This window comes from Parasteatoda tepidariorum, chromosome 6 (assembly GCF_982258835.1).
Source record: "Parasteatoda tepidariorum strain Cologne lab strain chromosome 6, Ptep-v5.0, whole genome shotgun sequence".
NCBI lineage: Eukaryota > Metazoa > Arthropoda > Arachnida > Araneae > Theridiidae > Parasteatoda > Parasteatoda tepidariorum.
In genome coordinates this window covers 43,490,861-43,509,118 of record NC_141760.1, presented here as the reverse complement: position 1 = coordinate 43,509,118, position 18,258 = coordinate 43,490,861, and the positions used below count along the sequence as shown (strand labels likewise).

The 18,258-nt window shown below is 28.2% G+C and overlaps 1 long non-coding RNA gene and 1 other non-coding gene across 3 annotated transcripts; both read left to right on the top strand.

Moving 5' to 3' along the window:
- Positions 1-163: 163 nt before the first annotated feature.
- On the top strand, positions 164-6,339 carry LOC147808001 (uncharacterized). Of its 2 annotated transcripts, none has more exons than XR_015434602.1 (3): positions 164-307; positions 4,693-4,799; positions 6,073-6,339. It is a non-coding gene; the product is annotated as an uncharacterized LOC147808001 (long non-coding RNA). The 2 variants fall into 2 exon arrangements; XR_015434604.1 differs by lacking the exon at positions 164-307 and adding an exon at positions 548-572.
- A 10,319-nt stretch (positions 6,340-16,658) lies between these two features.
- TRNAR-CCU (transfer RNA arginine (anticodon CCU)) lies at positions 16,659-16,731 on the top strand. The gene has a single exon. It is a non-coding gene; the product is annotated as a tRNA-Arg (tRNA).
- The last annotated feature ends 1,527 nt before the right edge of the window (positions 16,732-18,258 follow it).

Genomic DNA, 18,258 nt, shown 5'->3' with positions numbered 1-18,258 from the left:
CAAAAATGTTATAAAATTATTAATATATAAATACAAAAGCAGCATTATAAAGAAATCAGGGGGAAAGAAAAAATAATCATCTTTATTCAAAATTTTAAAGAGTGAATTTTTTTTCTTTCTTTTTTTTCTGGCATACCAATAAAACTAAGATTTCTACGCATGCGGGGTAGCTCCTCGTGGGCGGGGTTAAAGGAAAGGGTTGGAGTTATATTCAGTTAATAATAACTAGAGTTGAGCGTAGTAGAGTTTATCGAGTTTACAGCTTTTACTTTACAACTTTTTTATTAGTTCCTGCTATAAAAAAAAGGTGAGTTTCACAATTTGTTGTATTTTAATTTTTATCATAATTTTACTATTAAACGCCTTTATTTTATACACAAAAACTGTTCTAACGCCTTTACATTTTATTTAATGAGATGCAAAACTAGTAAATAACATTTTAATTTGACGGATAGTTTAAAAAAAAAAAAACGACACTCTTGTTTTTATTAAAATTTTCCATAAACTTACTGTCTATATGTAAATCAGAAGTGAATTGACTTTTATAAGAATCTTAATATAGTTTATAATTTGTAAGTATATTTAATCAGTTTGTCAATTTAATGCGATTCAACTTAGCTATTTCTTAATACGACCTATCAGAAGTTCATACGGTATATTATCAAAACAATTTAAAGTTTTAAATCAAATGAACAGGACAGAAGTAAAAAAAAAATTTAAAAATTTGTTTAAATAAGATTTATTTCATAATGATATTATTTCATAATAAATGGTAAAGGACTAACTTATTTTAAATTTATTGTTTATAACGATTATTTTTGCTAATAATATTAGCCATAAAACTTGCACTATTTACATGAGGTTTAACATTTTTAGTGACAATATTCTTGTGATTAATACGAAGGTAGTTTTATTTTTCAAAAGAGTTTCTTTTACTAAATATGTGGTAAAGATAACATGATTTTAATATTATTCTAATTTAATAGTTATTTAACTTTTAAACAAATTAATATTGTTTCTCTTTTTTTGTTTTTTGCTTAGATTAATTTTGTTTGTTATGACTTAAAATCGTTTTTTTATATATATTTCCTTACATAATTTGTTTTTGCTATATGGTTTCCTATTTTGTGATTGACAATAAATAATTTCATAAAATTTAGATGTTAGTTGAATTTTTCATGAGTACACTGTAATTAATTTTGGTCGTAGTTGCCAACGTTTTTGGTGTTGAAGCGAGCTAAAATTTTTCACAGCAGTCACCTTTTTTATTTACTTTCTCTCTTTTATAATTTTATTTATTTATCCGTTTTCATTTGTTTATTTACTGACAACACATATTTTAATGTGCTAAATTCAAAATTATTCATTTAGCCGTGTATGGTTATGATCTATCAGCGTCTTATATAGCTAATTCACTTAATATCTTATCTTTTATTGCAAAATGATTAAAAAAATGAAAATTTCCAATTTTAATCGATTTTTCATTTCTCTTCAGTCGAAAAAAAAATCTCAGATTTTAAAATAAAAGTTTTCTTAATATTTTTTTTAAAGAATTGTGATTTGATTGGAAGTGTATTGATAGATTTCTATTTTATTCTTTAAAATATTTGCTGCTTTAATTATAAAAACTTTATGTACACAGTTTATTATATAACAATGAAACATCCATTTGTGTTTTACGTACTGTAGTGAGCAAAGAAATAAAATATATATATATATATCACCCTGAATAACTTTTGTTCTAATGATCAGATTTTCAAATACTAATGTCAATCTTAATGGTTCCAGAGGATGACCTTAAATATGCTAATTATGTAGTGCGAACTATTAATTCAGTTACGAAATCGAACACAAAAATGTACTTTCTCTGAACATACATATATTTGTTTTTACGTATCATAACCTTCAAGAGATGGGGTAGTCGCAATATTGGAATATTGGACCCCCATAGTCGCAATATTGGACCCCCAAAGTTTGACTCCCTTAATGTTAATTTCACTTTTTTAAGTCATATTTCTAAAACTAATTAAGCAATTCAAAATAATTGTACCCACTCATAAGACCCGTTTACCCAAATATAATTTCATGCAAAAAAATATTTTTTAATCATTATTTATTATTTTTCAATTGTTTAATTTATTTGTGGAAGAAAAATTTCGAATTAGGAGGGATAAAATTTTTTCATGCCATATTGATCTAAGTATTTTTCTATTGCAGAATCTAAAATTTCAATAGTTTTTAGTTGGTCGAAGCCGAGAAAAATTAAAATTAATTAATTTTAAGGAAATTATTTGGCGACAATGAAGAAATATTTGAATGGGGCGAGAAATATTAAAATATGGGTAACTTAAGAGAAATTTGACTACGCGCACTTAGAGTAAAATTAATTTCATATTTTTTTTCGCTAATAACCGATTGCTAATCCTTTCTTTTATTATTATAAAGCACGATATTTCTTTTTTAGTTGTCTAGAAATTTATTCGTAATTTAAGAAAGATTTTTGAACAAAACATTTTATTGAATGAAAGCATTTTATGCAACATATGTTGAGTTTCATAAAAACATTATCTAAAAGAGCGTGAATGTATAATCATACATCAATTTTTTAATTATATTTTTTAGTTTGTTCTTTCAATAATTGATATAATTTCAATAACTTACAAACATTTGCATAGATTTGGAATAATATGTTTATCGATTTCTTCAATATATATTTTATAATTGTTAATACGAATACGTAGTCAAAATTTTAAGCAACTTAAAATTTCTCAACATCTTTTATATCGTCTTAATCTTAACATAAATTTGTTAATTACCTGTCCGCTCGTGTATAGCAGAGTTATCTTACAAAGCACTTAACTAAATTTTGACACTTCTCAAAATCTTATTCTTTACGTTACGACGCATATTATTTTTCCATTAATATACTAATCAATTGTTTTATTGATGCAGAACAGCTGACTGTTTACTAAGCCAACTAATTTTTCGAAAAATGAAGATAAATTATTGATTGTTCTTTTTTTTAATTTATTGTTTCTTATTTATTTGAGTAATGAAAAGTAAATGAGTATCTGTGCACAGCAGAAAGCACAGTTTGCTTTGTTTTTTTAAAAATAAACAAAAAAATTTGGTCATGCAATTTTATTTTTACGTTCAAAGTTACTCTTGCCCGCTAACTTAAAGAAAGTTGCCCTTTTAAAAAGAATAATTTTGAAAAAATTTGCTTGAAAAGTTGTTAATATTATTTCTCAACTTTAGCATTATTAAAAGAAAAAATATTGCTACATCAGGAAAATGTTCGATATGCCTTTTTTTTTTATTAAGCAGCAAATACTAAAAATTTGAAATTGTAAAAATTTCCTAAGACAGTGCTATTTTTAGAATCACCATCTCAAAAAATTGTTCTTTTCCTAACTTTAGAATATGCTAAATAAAATACATGATAAGAAATTTTTGGATAAGAAATTAACTTACAGATGTAATTAATATGCTTAGCAAATAGTTTTGATATACATTTTTTAGAAATTATAAATAGAAAGTGTTTTTTTTTTATTTCTCCGTAAAAAAAAACAGAAATGTTACTGTCTCTTTTATGCTCAATTGAAAAGTGAAATAATTTAAACCCCAGAATTGAAATCTGTTTGGACGTAACATTTAATTGCTTGGAACAGTTAGAAACAATTAAACTTATTAAACTTATTTAAAATTAAACTTGAGCTCTCAAAAATTCACTTCTCCAGTCATTAACGTGTAGAGAAGCCTGAGAAAGGCAATGTTTGAAGTAAATGTTTAGCTCTCTCGGAAGACTAAAGGACTCATTTAGACTAAAGGAACACGGCACAGAAGTCCTTTTTCAGGAAAATTTTGATCCAATCAAATATTGCTCCAATTTTTTCAAAATTTTGTCTATGACCTGATTTTCACGCACTAAGTGTCAATCATAGTAGTTTTTGGGATAACCACAAATATTCTAATTTTTAATTAAGTAACGAAATAAGGCAGTGGTTGATGGATCATGGGTTCGAGTCCCCTTACCGTCAGTCTAAATATGGAAGGTTCTCGTGGTCCTCCTCTCCATGTAATGCAAATGCGAGCTAGTTCCATCAGAAAGTGCTCCATGAAGGCAAATTTCTCCCAATACCTGCTCCAGGAGCATCCTTGTCTTCTGGATTGGGTTCAAAATTACAAGGCTACAGAGTTGAACATTATTTGTCGTAAACTTTTAATGTACATGCTCACTGTTATGCTTATACAGTTTTACGTTCTGTTGAGTGCACATTTACTGTGTTAAAAAAAAAAAATCCTGGAATATGATACCTTAAATACTGTTGTGTCAGCTGTGATTATATTCTCAGTTACAAACATCTTATATTTAACCATGTGAAATTGTTTATCTTTATTAACTTTGCACCCTTATTGAAGATGCGGCAATAATATATCTTCTGATTGATACTGTTTATTTTCTTTGCAATGTATTTGTATTGAGTTCATTTTTAAGTAACGTTGTTTTCTGGATTTCATACTAAATATTCTCCCTATTCGTTAAAACTCAAATTTGATGATTTTGAATATGTTTGCTTATGTGATTGAGCTGTTGATTCCTTCTTTTACAAGTTGTATTGCGCATTACTGTAGTTACAGTCAATATATTTTTCCAATCCTATGATGACTGTTTTTTTGTTTCTGTTTTAGGCAATAAAACAAACAAAATGATGGATCCACGGAATCGAGATAGTGAGAGAGATCAAAAACGAGAGACAGAAGATGACGTAAGGTTAGAATTATTTCCGACACGAAAGGTAATTAAACAGTTCATTATGCCTAAAGCGATTGAGTTCATTCATATTATAGTACTAATCAATTTATGTAACGTAGATATTCCGCTTGTATGAATTTAAAAATATTGGTGTCTGGAAATGTATGAACACAATTGTTATATTTATTGTTGATATATAACGCTTTTTTTCTGTCTATGCAAAAAGGATATTTTTTTTTTCTGCATTGAAATTCTTCTTTTTTAGCAGTTGTTTATAAGAGTAGAAAAAGCAGAATTTTTAGAATTAGTAAATTGTAGGTTTTGGGGTAATTTATTCATGCATACGAAGCCGGAGATTTTTTTCTTTTTTAAGTAGCTGTTCTTATCAAACTGTTCTTATTGTTGTTTCTAAGATGATATACGGTGAGGGCTGATATGTTCCTTAATGCCTGAATTAAAAAAAAAATGGTACATCATTATATTGCCCAATGAATTTAATTATTATCCACCACTGTTAAAAGATTGTATAGTAGTAGAATAATACATATTTTAAATAAATAAAAAAGTACTTCCAAATATTGAGTCCAGCTTAGAATAGCTTAATTTTTAAGCATTTGTTACGAAGTTCAGAAATAGATATAAAAGATTATATAACATGGCAATACCTTTTTTAAAGCGATTATTATTATTATTTATTTTTTGCCATTTAGCCCCTTAATACTCTTGTTCATAATAAATCCATATATGTATTAAATTCAGAGTTTTTTCTTACGTTGTAAATGAATAACAAAAAATAACAATATTTGAAAAATAACATGCAAAATTTATGGGGGGAAATAACAGAAAGACAAGCAGAATGAAAAATTTTAAATTAATTTCTAAATAAAATAATTTTATTAATGTGTTAATTCCATTTTTTTTGTTTTTTTTTTTGTTATTTCCGTTTACTTCATTCGTAAATTAAAGTTATTTGTGAAGTCTTCGTTTTTTAAGTTATTTTTATCATTTTAATTTTTAATTTATTCCTACTTCAGCTTTTAATGAACTTCATGAAATACCTGCGATAAAGTAGTAAAATAAATTTAAAAAAAGAAAGAAAAGAAAAATACAACTATCCACTCCAACAACGGAAACTAACTCTAATTTCTGACAGCAACATAGAGTTTCAGGGTGGTCAACGAACTATAAAATTAGTAGTGTCCACTTTTACATTCCGGTCACCATGCCATTTAAAAAAATGATTCATGAACAAAAATTATAAACTATTGCAATTATTTTTTTGTTTCAATAATATACTTATTATTTATTCATTTTAGGATGGTAGTCTTATTCTGGCGACTGAAGAGCGACAAAAAATATCAGAAGTTTTGGAAGATCTCCTGGAAGAATTAGAAGAGCACACAAAGAAACGATTAGAACACGACAGGAAAATTATAAATCTCATGTCTCAGAACAATCAGTTAAAAGAACAAAATATGTTTCTCTTACAACGCTTGATAGATCGACTGCAAACACAATCTTAATTAGAGTCAAAAGGAAATTATAATTCATAAATAAAAGTCTTTTTTTTTTTAAAAAAAAAATTCTTGGTTTTCAGTGGTTTTAAAATAAGAACTTCGTATTCTCCATTTTCAAGATATATATTTTCATAATTATTGGAAGACAAAGAAATTTATAACGAAAGTAAGCGAGGTCTATACGAACAAATATTTATAAAAGCAAAATCTTTTTTTTTAATACTTGGTTTTCGTTGGTTTCAAATTATGTATTGTTTCGTATTCTCCATTTTCAGGTTATATATTTTTAGAATCATTGTAAAGCGAAAAAAGTTTGTACCAAAAATAAGCAAGGTCTATACGAACAAATATTTGTAAAAGCAAAAACTTTATTAAAAGAAAAGGTGGGAATCGTTAGGAGATCATCGAAAGAATATTGATTTTGTTCATTCAAAACTGATATTGTAGGGCAGAGCCTAATGTAGCAATTTTAATTACTAGCCATCAAATCAAATGAGAGTCTTGGTACTTCATAACGAATGTCTGTAATTCACTAAATAATTTTAAAAAATCTAAAAGCAGTATATTATGCTAATTTTGAGCTTTGTAGTCTTCACAAGTTCCTAACACCAACTCATGCGCGATTATAACCTTGTATTGTTTACATGTCACGTTTGATTGTGACATATTTTCGTCAATTCTGTACACTTCGTGAAATAGAAATTTAATCATGGTGTCAATCGACAAACCAAGTTAGCTCTGTAGAAGGAGTAAGAATTCACTTTATTTATTTTTATGAGTAAAAATAATCTCCCTTTTTTAACATTCAATTAATATTTATGTACTAATTTCAATTATTACAGAGTATTATGAGATAAAATGACTAAAAGTCATGTTCTCTCAAAAAGTTCGGACTTTACAAAAGGAGGAAATGTGTATCAGTTGTATGTATACACTTATAAAATAATAATAGATATAAAACATTCATGTCAAACACTTCTATTAAGAACCTTAAAAATAACAATGAAAAATAATTTTAAGGAATAACTTTTATAAGGAATTTGAAAATGCCTTGTGACAGTTTTGTGTTTTTCTCATAATATAAGTTTCTTCTTTTATCTGGAAAACACACAAGAAATTTTAGTTTCCAATCAATAAAAATGAAGATGATAAATATTAGTTTTAAAATGTTTATTATCGATTTAAGAAGTCGCCACTTCCATCGACAAAATGTGTTTTTCGTCAAAACTGGTAGAAAATGATATGACAAACCTTCTTAGCCTTTCACACAGAAAAAAATTCTGGTAAAATTACCGTGCTATATAGGAATAATATTTGTGGTAAAAAAATAGAATATTTTTGCTTAATGCAATTAAAATATACGGTATTTAAGCTATTTATTTCGTAATTTTTCTATTCTTATGGTAAGGATTTAGCAGAAATGCTGGTTTTTGAAATTATAGTTTTTATTATACCACGCAACTAAATAAGTAGTTTTTATGCCTTGCTCCAAGATGTCAAGAAATATTTACCAAAGTTTGTTAAATTTTATCACATTTTATCGAACCATATTTTTTGTTAATTTTATAAAAGTTTTTACCAAAATGCTTCGGTAAAAATGACCCAACTTCTTGATTTCCCATACCAGCAGAAACACAATAGTTTTCACCATTTTTTGGTAGTTATTACCATACTTTTTATCTCACTGCGGTAATGTTTGAAGCCTAGGTTCTGCCGAAAGTGTTGTCTGAAATTTAAAAAACGAAACGTAAAAAAGCACCTTATGTAAAATAAGAAAAATAATTGAAAAATAAACAATACCAAAACTTTCAAACAGAAACAATTTATTTATTTATATTAAAATACAGTTTTTTTTTTTAATTTTTGCCAAATTCAGATGTTACTAATATTTATTAAATATGTACAGCATAAAAATTGTAGTTGAATTTAAATGAAATGTTAAGGTAAGATGTATACTACAATTTCATTTTGATCAATTGATGTCTTTTCCTTTATATTCTGCGAAACTGTGGATTTTGTAATGTTCCTGATTATCACCAATTAATTTTTGCAATGTCTTACTGTTTATGAAAGGAATTTTTTCTGCTTGTCTTCATTTATCTTCTTCAAAGGATCTAATAGAAAAAAAATAATATTTAATTCTTAATTTTAAATGAAAAATGGATATAATAATGTAGTGAAAGTATATTGACCCATTAGTGTCCGTTCAGCCCTCAGTTGGACAGTATTTAAACGGAATTAAAAGCTCATAAAAAATAATGCTTTAGTATAAACTAAAAATCTTTTTATATTTTCTTATTTATTTTCTTCTTAATTTATTTTCATGCTATACTTTGAAGTTGTTTCCCGTAATAACAAAAAAAATGTTAAACATGTTCAATTTTCTTCTTCTTTTTTTTCTTTTTTTTTTTTTTTTTGTAATTCTCAAAATAGTTTTCAAATATATAAATATGTAAAAAAAAAAAAAAAAATCACACATATGCTTGGAATTTGATCGTTTTCTTCCATTTTTTATTGCATTTTTAAATTTTTCGAGATTTATCCGCTTTTTCAAATAAAATTAAGCATTTTTAAATAAAATTTCATATAGTCATTTCATATAGTCCTATATTTCATATAGTTCATTTACAAGATTTAAAATTAATATAAAAAAATTTCATTGAAAAAAAATTATAACTAATATGAAATTATTAGATTTTCATCTACTCAAATGTACTATTAGTACATTTTCAAAAGCGATAATTGTTTTAAATACTGATTATCGAAATAGAGCCTTTAATGTTCCTAACTATACTTCAATTAAAATTAAAGAGTTAAAATTAATCACTTAAAATTCAACATCAAATATTAAAATTTTTTACTTCTTTTAAGAATGGTTAAAAATTTACTGAAGTCTACGTGATACGGGACATCGCTCTGCTGCAGAAGCTTGTAAGCGGGAGTTCCGTTATTTGCCGGGGAAATGTGGAGCAAGAATCGGAAGTGGTAGACTGCTTTCTTTTCCTTTCAGTGGTTTCGGAACTTCTCGATTCATTCATGCACGTTTCTGTTGTAAAACAGTTTGTCCTTATTGCGTAGAATGCTTCTAGTAAAAGTCAGTGCCAAAACTGTAGAAAATATATTAATATTAGCATTTCTCAGTCATAAATATTTTCGTGCTAAATATTCAATCGAAAATATTGTTTCAGTTATAAGTTTAAATTCTATACATTTAAGCAAAATCTATTGAATTTATCGTGAGGGGATGTTGTAAACGTTTTAATCTGGAATTATTACTTTATTAAAAACTAAGAATTATAATAAATTAAGTACCAAATTACTTAGTGTCAAGTTTGATTTAATGAAGTGCGTATAAAATGCTTTTGAATTTTGCAGTTCACTCACATTTTCTGCCTTAAAAAATCTTGAATGAATTTTTTTTTTGCTAGATTCAAATTACATCTGTGTGTGTGTGTCTAGAACTGAAAATTTCTTTTTGTAACTTGTGAAAATTGTTCATAAGCTATTTCGAAAAATCTAAATTATATGCATTTACAACATTTAACTATTCAACCAAATTTTGTTTCCATATGTTTGAGTAAACATACTGATTTGTCAATTTTGAAATAAACTATGTATACATTATTAAAGCCACTGTAGTAAAGTAGATCAGATGTAACACCTTGACTCCAGTAAATATCTTGAATAAGTTTTTGTAACTTTGAATGTTTAAATTATTTAGTGCGCATTGCTCAATAATTTTCAACAGATTAAAATTCTTGGGGGCTATTCATGTATCATGTAAGCATGTTTCGGACACCCTCCCTCTTGTTAGAAAATGAAAAAAAAAAAATTGAGCACCCTCTTGCATATTTAAGATTGTCGCAACATCCCCTTTCTTACTCTAATGCATTTGTGACCACGATTTGCCGTAACTTAAACTAAAGACTCCAGTAAAAATCTAGCTCGTATACTATGTTGTAATTTTGTCGTAAAAATAGTTTTGAATGATTTTATTGAACTTCGAAAAAATTTTTGGAGTTTCATAAAATATATTAGTCAAATTATTTTTCTCCAAACTTTCAATTGAAGTTTATTTAACAGAAAATTCGAATTTTTTCTGTTAAAAGCTATAAATCTGTGATCTTAATGTGTTACGCATGTGTTGTTCACACTCCTCCCCTTTGTTAGCAAAAATCAAATCTTAAAATCTATTCCCGGTTTGATGCTTTCTTAATATTTGGACGATTTCCCTCAGGCTTTCGAATTGTACATACAACTGAATAGCTAAGTTAACTGTTTAAATGCAGTCTTTCAGACATCTGCTTAATAAAAATTAACCTTGCATTTAGTATTCATATTGTACAGCATATGCTAAAAGATTTTGGCATATTAACTTCTTTCTTTGGATCTTTCGCCATTAAAATCTACATTCAATTTAGAGCAGATGCTTACTCTTAAGCACTTGAAATTTCGAAAATAACATTAAATAGCTAGAAGAAATTTTACAATGCATTGTGATACACATATTTGCATCAAATAGGAGAAAATCCTCAATGATAATATGTATCGAGTAAGAAACTATCACGGTCTTTATAACTGAAATTATCGTAAACTTTATCTCCATGATTTAAATCTCTGCTATTTCGAATATCATACGTAACTTCAATGTTGGGAGTTTTTAATTATATTCAGCAACGGAAATATTGACCAACGTAAAATACTACGTACAACGTAACTAATAAAAATTAAATTACTGTTAAATATGCTATTTTTGCTATGCATCGCGGTACTAAAATTCTAATCTTATCGGAAATAGGCTCTGATGTTAGCGACACATCGGGAAAGCAATCGCCAATACACTGTTCGTATAATCTATATTTGTCGCTTGTTTATCATAGTTCCAATTTAAAATTTTAAGTGTATTAGTGTAAAATTTAATTTACAATTAAAAATATTACTAACAGGGGAGAAATGATCTTTCCTTCAAACATTTTAACTTGCTCTGCTCTACTTTTCAGAAACTTTAAAAAAAAAAATCTTAATTTTTCACCCGCATAAGAAGTAAGGCTTCAAAATGAAATCAGGGTTCGTTGATAGGCGGGAACGTCAAGAAAGGATTTGCGGAGAACACTTCCCTTTCTCTTCACCTCCAATCCCTTTCTTCATGCCTTTTTTCCACTGTCTCCATTCCTGTTGATGAGCAAGCCATCTTACTTCGCAACTGTTATGTTTAACTGAACACAATTGTGAGGTCAAAGTTCGAGTAGGAATAACTATCCAATGCGATGGTAGGGGCTGGTCAAAAGTAGAGAGGAAATATGTCGTACATTGGCATGATCTTCAGTTATTGAAGCTCAGTTCAGTATTTGAAGCTGAGAGGCAGAAATAGAATTCAGTTCTATCTGCACTCTATTCCTCACTCGGAAGAAAGGACAGAGTATTTTAATGGATTAATATGTACTCAATTCGCGTACTTAGGTAGGAAAAAGTAAGGAATAATGAAATAAAAAATAGCAATAAAGATAGAAAACAGTTTTTTAGGAAAATATAAAACTATAATATGACCATTATATTTGTTAAAAAAAAAAAAAAACGAATTGTATTTTCACTAACAAATGAATTAAAACGCTAGGAAAGAATAAAGTTTCTGTGCCGGAAAAGTGTACAAATCTGTTACATATTATAAAGACAAACTAGTTTAATTGCCATAAAAACACTTTTCCTGTTTAAATTACCTAAATAATCTGCAAACCACATAGTTAATCTGCACTTTACTTGCTAGGCACTTATTAAGTACAAGGCAAAATACATAGATCTTTGCTGAAACAACAGCAATATTTCTGTACACTTAAATCAAAAGCGTTATTAATTTTTCGATATCATTCATAGTTTAAATACTTTGGCACAAATATAAATTCATTGCATTCATTTTAAAATAATAAATAACTAATTATTCGCTATTTATTTAATTAAAATAAAATTTTATAAATTTGTAATATTTATTTTAGGCTCAATTTTGCGTTGCAATACTCTTTCTGTATGATTTTTCTATTGTTTCATTTTCTGTTACTTTATTTTTTCTCCTTGCTTATTTTTTTCTTTTAACTATGAGACTACCAATTCTCAAATATGATGAATTTTACAAATTTTATGTTTGACTTTTTGTAAGTTTAAGTTAGAGTACTTAAGAGCTAAGCAATTTGTAGCACTTAATGCTCTTAACAAATGATAAAATTCAGAGAAGAATAAATAATAATGAAAAAATTGGAGCAAGAAATTCTGTGATTAAGTATAGTGGTTATATGAATTAAACTTACTTTCCAATTCTTCGTAAACTGGTATCAAGGAAATTATTCTTCTACCAAAATTAAAGAGTTTTAACCTTATTATAATCTTTGAAAGGAGACTTGTTAACATTGCAATCACAAAAAATAAAGATACGTTGCGTAAAAATTTAAATTTCGTTTAATCCTTCATCTTTTCGAATGTAATTAAAGTGATCAAAACAACCGAACCAAAAAAGGTAAAAAATATCCCCCTCAAAATTATTAAAACGGATATTTTAATTCATTAAATGCACTGGATATAAATGCTCTTCTTATTGTGCAAATTTTGATTTAAAGATACAATGAACATGGTTGGAAGGAATAGACTCCGTAAAAATCAAATATCCAAACATTAGCCCCTTCACCAAAAAAAGATTTGTTAATCTAATCTGCCACCCAAAAAACCTGCCACCGATAGGCAGGTTGATGCGAATTCCGCACCTGGCTCATACCGTCCACAGTACTGCCGCAAAATTGATTCAGAGGTAGACGAATTATGAGTTAGAGTGCCCTTGCCGTCAGACTGTCCGTGGGAGGTTTTAGTGGTTTTCCTCTCCATGTAACGCAAGTGCTAGTTAGTTGCGTCAAAAAGTCCTGCACGAAGGCACCCAATGCTTAATCATGGAGTTCCTTTGTCTTCTAGATCGGGTTCAAAATTTTAAGACTACGGAGTTTAAAACTGCTATTTCAATCGTCAAACTTCCAAATCGTAGAACTGAAATCTGCTCCAGAATATCGCCAAATCGTTGTTCGTGTAATTATTGTAGAATCAATATCTTTGCAGAAATTGAGTAAGAATCGGAACCAAAAATTGAATGTGTCCTAGTGGAAACTGAATGAGGAATAAATTATTCAACCTACAGATCAAGTCGAAGCATTTTAAAGACCGTAACTGCCTCGAGTTACTTAAATTTATGACAAATTAAAGAAAAATTCAAATTAAATATTAGATAAATGAAAATGTAATTTCTTTTCTTTTTTAATTTTAAAGTAATGACATTTTTAAAAACCAACAGACAACTTTTGTAAATGAGATGATGCTCCTTTCAAATAATGCGTGAGCTTATGTGGAAGTAAAAGTTCGCATGCTTCAAATCTCACTTAAAAATTTCGACACTCACTATTTATGTTAAAATTAAAAATGAGGCTTTGTTGTTAAAATTACAAATTAAGTACTAACTATGCATAATCTCAATACCATAAATAAAAAGAAACTTTTGTTTTAATTTGTTTAGAGACCAGAAGAAAAGACAAGATCGAAAAAACTCGCGAAAACTGGAACGCATCTCCATGTAACATAAAAACTTAATTGATCTATCACAAATTCCCATTATTGTCTATGCATTAATCAGTCCTTAAATCACGTGGTAAAATTCAGTTTTCCCTTATTTATTGTCATATTGGTCATTTGGTGTCATCAACAAAAAATTAATAAAAGTCATAAAAATATTATTTTTCTATACATACTTTTGTATCGCTAATTTAAAGGTATTTTCATGTACTATTATATTAACAGTTTAAAACTAAAGAATTGTTTTTTTTTAATTTTTTTATTATTACTACGTCATTCTGCGCTACATTTTAAGATAAAATAGTTATTTAAAAAGTGCCTAATCTTATTAACCATTTTACAATTATTCTTCTGAGTGCAAATACTAATAATATACCGTTATAAACTACAGTTAAGGAGATTCGTTAATCGATTTAGAACTTAACTATCAGTTTCATGAACAATATGATGCAAGCAAAATTAATATTTAGTATATACACCCGTATAAGAGATAGAAGGACTGTGTAGATGAGGATTTTGCCATCCTAAAAGTAAAGAACTGGAAAACAATTGCTGGGAGAAGGGCAGAATGGGAAAAGCTTCTGAGGAAGGCCCAGGCTCACAAAGGGCTGTCGTGCCAATGCTGATGATGATATACGCCCGTTTGTGTGGTAAGCGAAAATATTAGGCTTCGGTTGTGAACATACTAAATTTGTTAGAACAACATAATGCTATAATAATATACATGCTATTTTTTTTAAAAAATTATTACTTAAAAAATTACTTTTGTTCACCAATAGATCTAGATATTTATAATACTAATAAATAATAACTAGTGGGCTGCGCCCCCTGATCGCTAACGCTCGCCAACCCTCGAAAATTGCTACGCAATCTTATATAGTTTATTTCGCAAATCAAGCTCGCTTCGCTCGCTACTAACTTAGGTACATTGCAAATGCACAAAATTCTAAGAATTCAAACAATCATTTAATTCGTTAAACCTATTAGAAATGTGCTATAGTATAATTCGTGATATAAATCAAAAATCGTCAAATAAATTCGTGAAAAAAAGCGCTTTCGACAAAATACTAAAATAGAGATCTATCGGCAAAGACTACTCAGCTAGCTTAATAGTATGAGATTGCCGCAGCTGATTCTCTCTGGTTATTTCAGTTTCCGTTTTTAAAAGCGCTATATGTTGTGTTGAGCTACCTCAGTAGATTTGGCATGTGACATTTTTAGCGGCAATCATTGGTCGATTTGCCGTGTAAAGGCCTGTTTAGACGATCCAATTTCTTGGACAGAGATTGATTGATATTGATGGAAACTTGTTTTGCTTTGAGCTTGGATCGTGTAAACAAACATCCAAGAACTTGGTCCAACTTCTTGGACGATAGTAGAGCATGTTCTACTTTCCATCCAAGTTTTTTCTCCCTTAACCAATCAGCGTCTTAGGTTTTGTGACGTCAACAAGCTGGCAGCAAATTATGTCATTTTGTTGTGGGTTTTTATATATCTTAGTTCAAATAAATTGATCTGTTGAGGTTTATTTGGGTTATTATGATTTTATTTGAATTTATTTAGTAATTTTAAACTTATGTAAGTATTATTTTATAATGTTGAATATTAACAATGCGCATGCGCAAGTTTTTCTTTCAACGAATCAGCGACATTCAAGAACTTGGATAGTGTCAACGAATCATCCAATTTCTTGGACAGAGAAATCCGTCCAATTTCTCGGATTCAAGAAATTGGACCGTGTAAACAGGCCTTAAGAGAAATAGTAACGTAAACAAAACAAAGCAAACGTTGCCACCGGTGGAAAAGAAATACAGCCAAAATTTGGGAGCCACGTAAGAGAATTACATATATTAGATATTTTGACGTGAGAAGTAGAATTCTCTTATTTGATTAAACTTGATTTAATTAATTCTAACATCTATTACAATCATTTGTCAGAAAAACTTACTTTTAAATAAATCTTTTCTATCCTCATATGATGATATTGTTTGCTTAGAAAATCTAATATTTGACATTATAAATAAAAATATCAAACTTTTCCAAAGAAAATTCTTTCCAGAATATTTTTCGTAACTGTATAATTTTTATTTTTATTTAATAGATAAAATGTATTCGGCTAAGAAACAACAATTATTACGAAGCAATCATCGAGATTGGTGAGCGGAGGCGAATTGAGGTTTTGGCCCCCTAGTAAGATATAATAAAACAACAGTTACAAATATTAAACTAATAACTGGTCAATAAATTGAACAATTTCATTTTAAATAATTTATGATATCGTAATAAATGCCTTCGCAGTTTTTATAATTTCAGTAATTAATTTTATACCGCAAAATCTTAAGATATATTGTTAAAGGTCAATTTAAATCTCTTTTTCAATTTTGCATTTCCTAAAGCTCATTTTCTGTTGCATAATTAAAAAAAAAATAGTTTGTAATTTTGAAAATAAATCTCGTATAAATCTAATAATCTCGTATTTGTACTAATAAATTATCAATTTTAGCAGAAGACTATGAAAAAAAACACCGGGGATTCGAGTTCGGCCGTGGTTTGAAAAGAAGTTCTCAGACAGCAGGAAAATATTGCGAAATAATAATTGTCTTACATTGGACCTTTGATAATATTTCTGAAGTATTTTGAATTAATATTAGCTAACGATTCCTTGAGAAATGTAAATAATCTCCAGTAACACGAAAAGTCATGTAATATCAAATTATATAAACAATTTAATTAAAATTGTCTCTCATGCTTTCCTTGTTTTATACATTTTTCAGCTTGATGCACAAGCCCGCGTGGCCTAATGGATAAGGCATCGGTCTCCTAAACCGGGGATTGCGGGTTCGAGTCCCGCCGCGGGTAGTGCGTAGCTTTTTTTTTATTGTTATTACTTTAGTAGGTCTTCACAATCAAACAACAATTAAATACTATCAACTGATAATGACGCTTTATTGTGCATAGTATTTTGATTTCTAGATTAAATTTTTAATCTGTGTTTTATTGATATTTTTTGTACTTAACAAACTTTTGATTATATAGTATTATTAGATAGCCCTACACTTCTCAAAAAAGTTAGAAAATAAAAGGGCCGATTTGTAAAATAATGATTAATTGATTTGTGTTTAGTGTAGTTGTGATCAGTGTTTAGATTTTTTTAAATCTATTTTTATTGCTATTTAAACCGAGGTAATGCGATTGACGCTAAAAGTCACCTTTAACATTAATTGCATTAAAAAGAACTAATTATCAAAATTCTAACAACTGTTAACTATTTAAATAGATAACAAACAAAATTTTATTGGAGTAACTTTGTGAGAAAAATGAATAGAATATGCAAAATACCTCACGTTTTATATCTCAAATTCTGATTGGGTGACTGCCTTATATTTTAGATGTATCGAAAGATATCGTCAAATAAAATAAATATTTGAAACCAGTTTTTTTTAGAAAATTTAGTGAAAAAAATTAGAAATAGAATTTTCTCTCCCCGGCTCCACTAGCTCGTCAGTTGAGTTCATTCAGGAAAAGAAAGGCTTCTTAAAGAAGCACTAGCAGCAATTTTGTTTTATGTTTATGCATGTCAATATTATCTCGAGAAATTTAGCCCTATCCTCACACAAGGAAGTTTAAATAACAAGTTAACTCCTTTATTCCTACCCTGACAATTTTAGTCTGAAAAATGCTCACTAATTTATATATATTTATATTTACAACTCAGCTTGAAATAGTGGATGTCCCAAAAGAGAGAAATGCGGGTTCGAATCCCGCCTCTTACATAATTTTTTAATTTCGTTTTGTTATTTTGTCGTTTTTTCATACATTTCGGAAATTAAATGTCATTCTACAGTAACTTTTGAGATAAATGAAGGAAAACAATTTTCAATTTATCAAACTAAAAGATATCGTGCATAATAACTCAAATTTTTCAAGTAGCCAAATTTTTTTCCCTTCAAATTAAGAGGAAAAAAATAAAATCCTACATCTCTTACTCTGTAAAACATTTTGGATAAAATTAAGTTAATAAGCCCTGAACCCTAATTTCCGTTACCTTCTTACTGTAAAATTTAATGATACCGTAAAATTTTCCAGAAAAAAACTTTATACCGTCATTTTTACAGTAATATTTTTTCTTAAATCACTGTAATTTAATCAAAGAATGAAACTAATTCAAAATTCAGAAAAAGACAATATAAGTAAGTAACATTAAAAATAATGAATCAAAATAGAAAGGCATTTTTTTTTGTCCTATGCCTGTTTAGGAAGAGGGGGTGCAATTGCTCTTGTTTTTCAGTGGCGCCATCTATGGCCAAGAATTCGACTTCTGCCACACCATTCATTTAACCACAAACCCGTTTATAGGGCGGGTCACATCCACGCACACACAAAGGA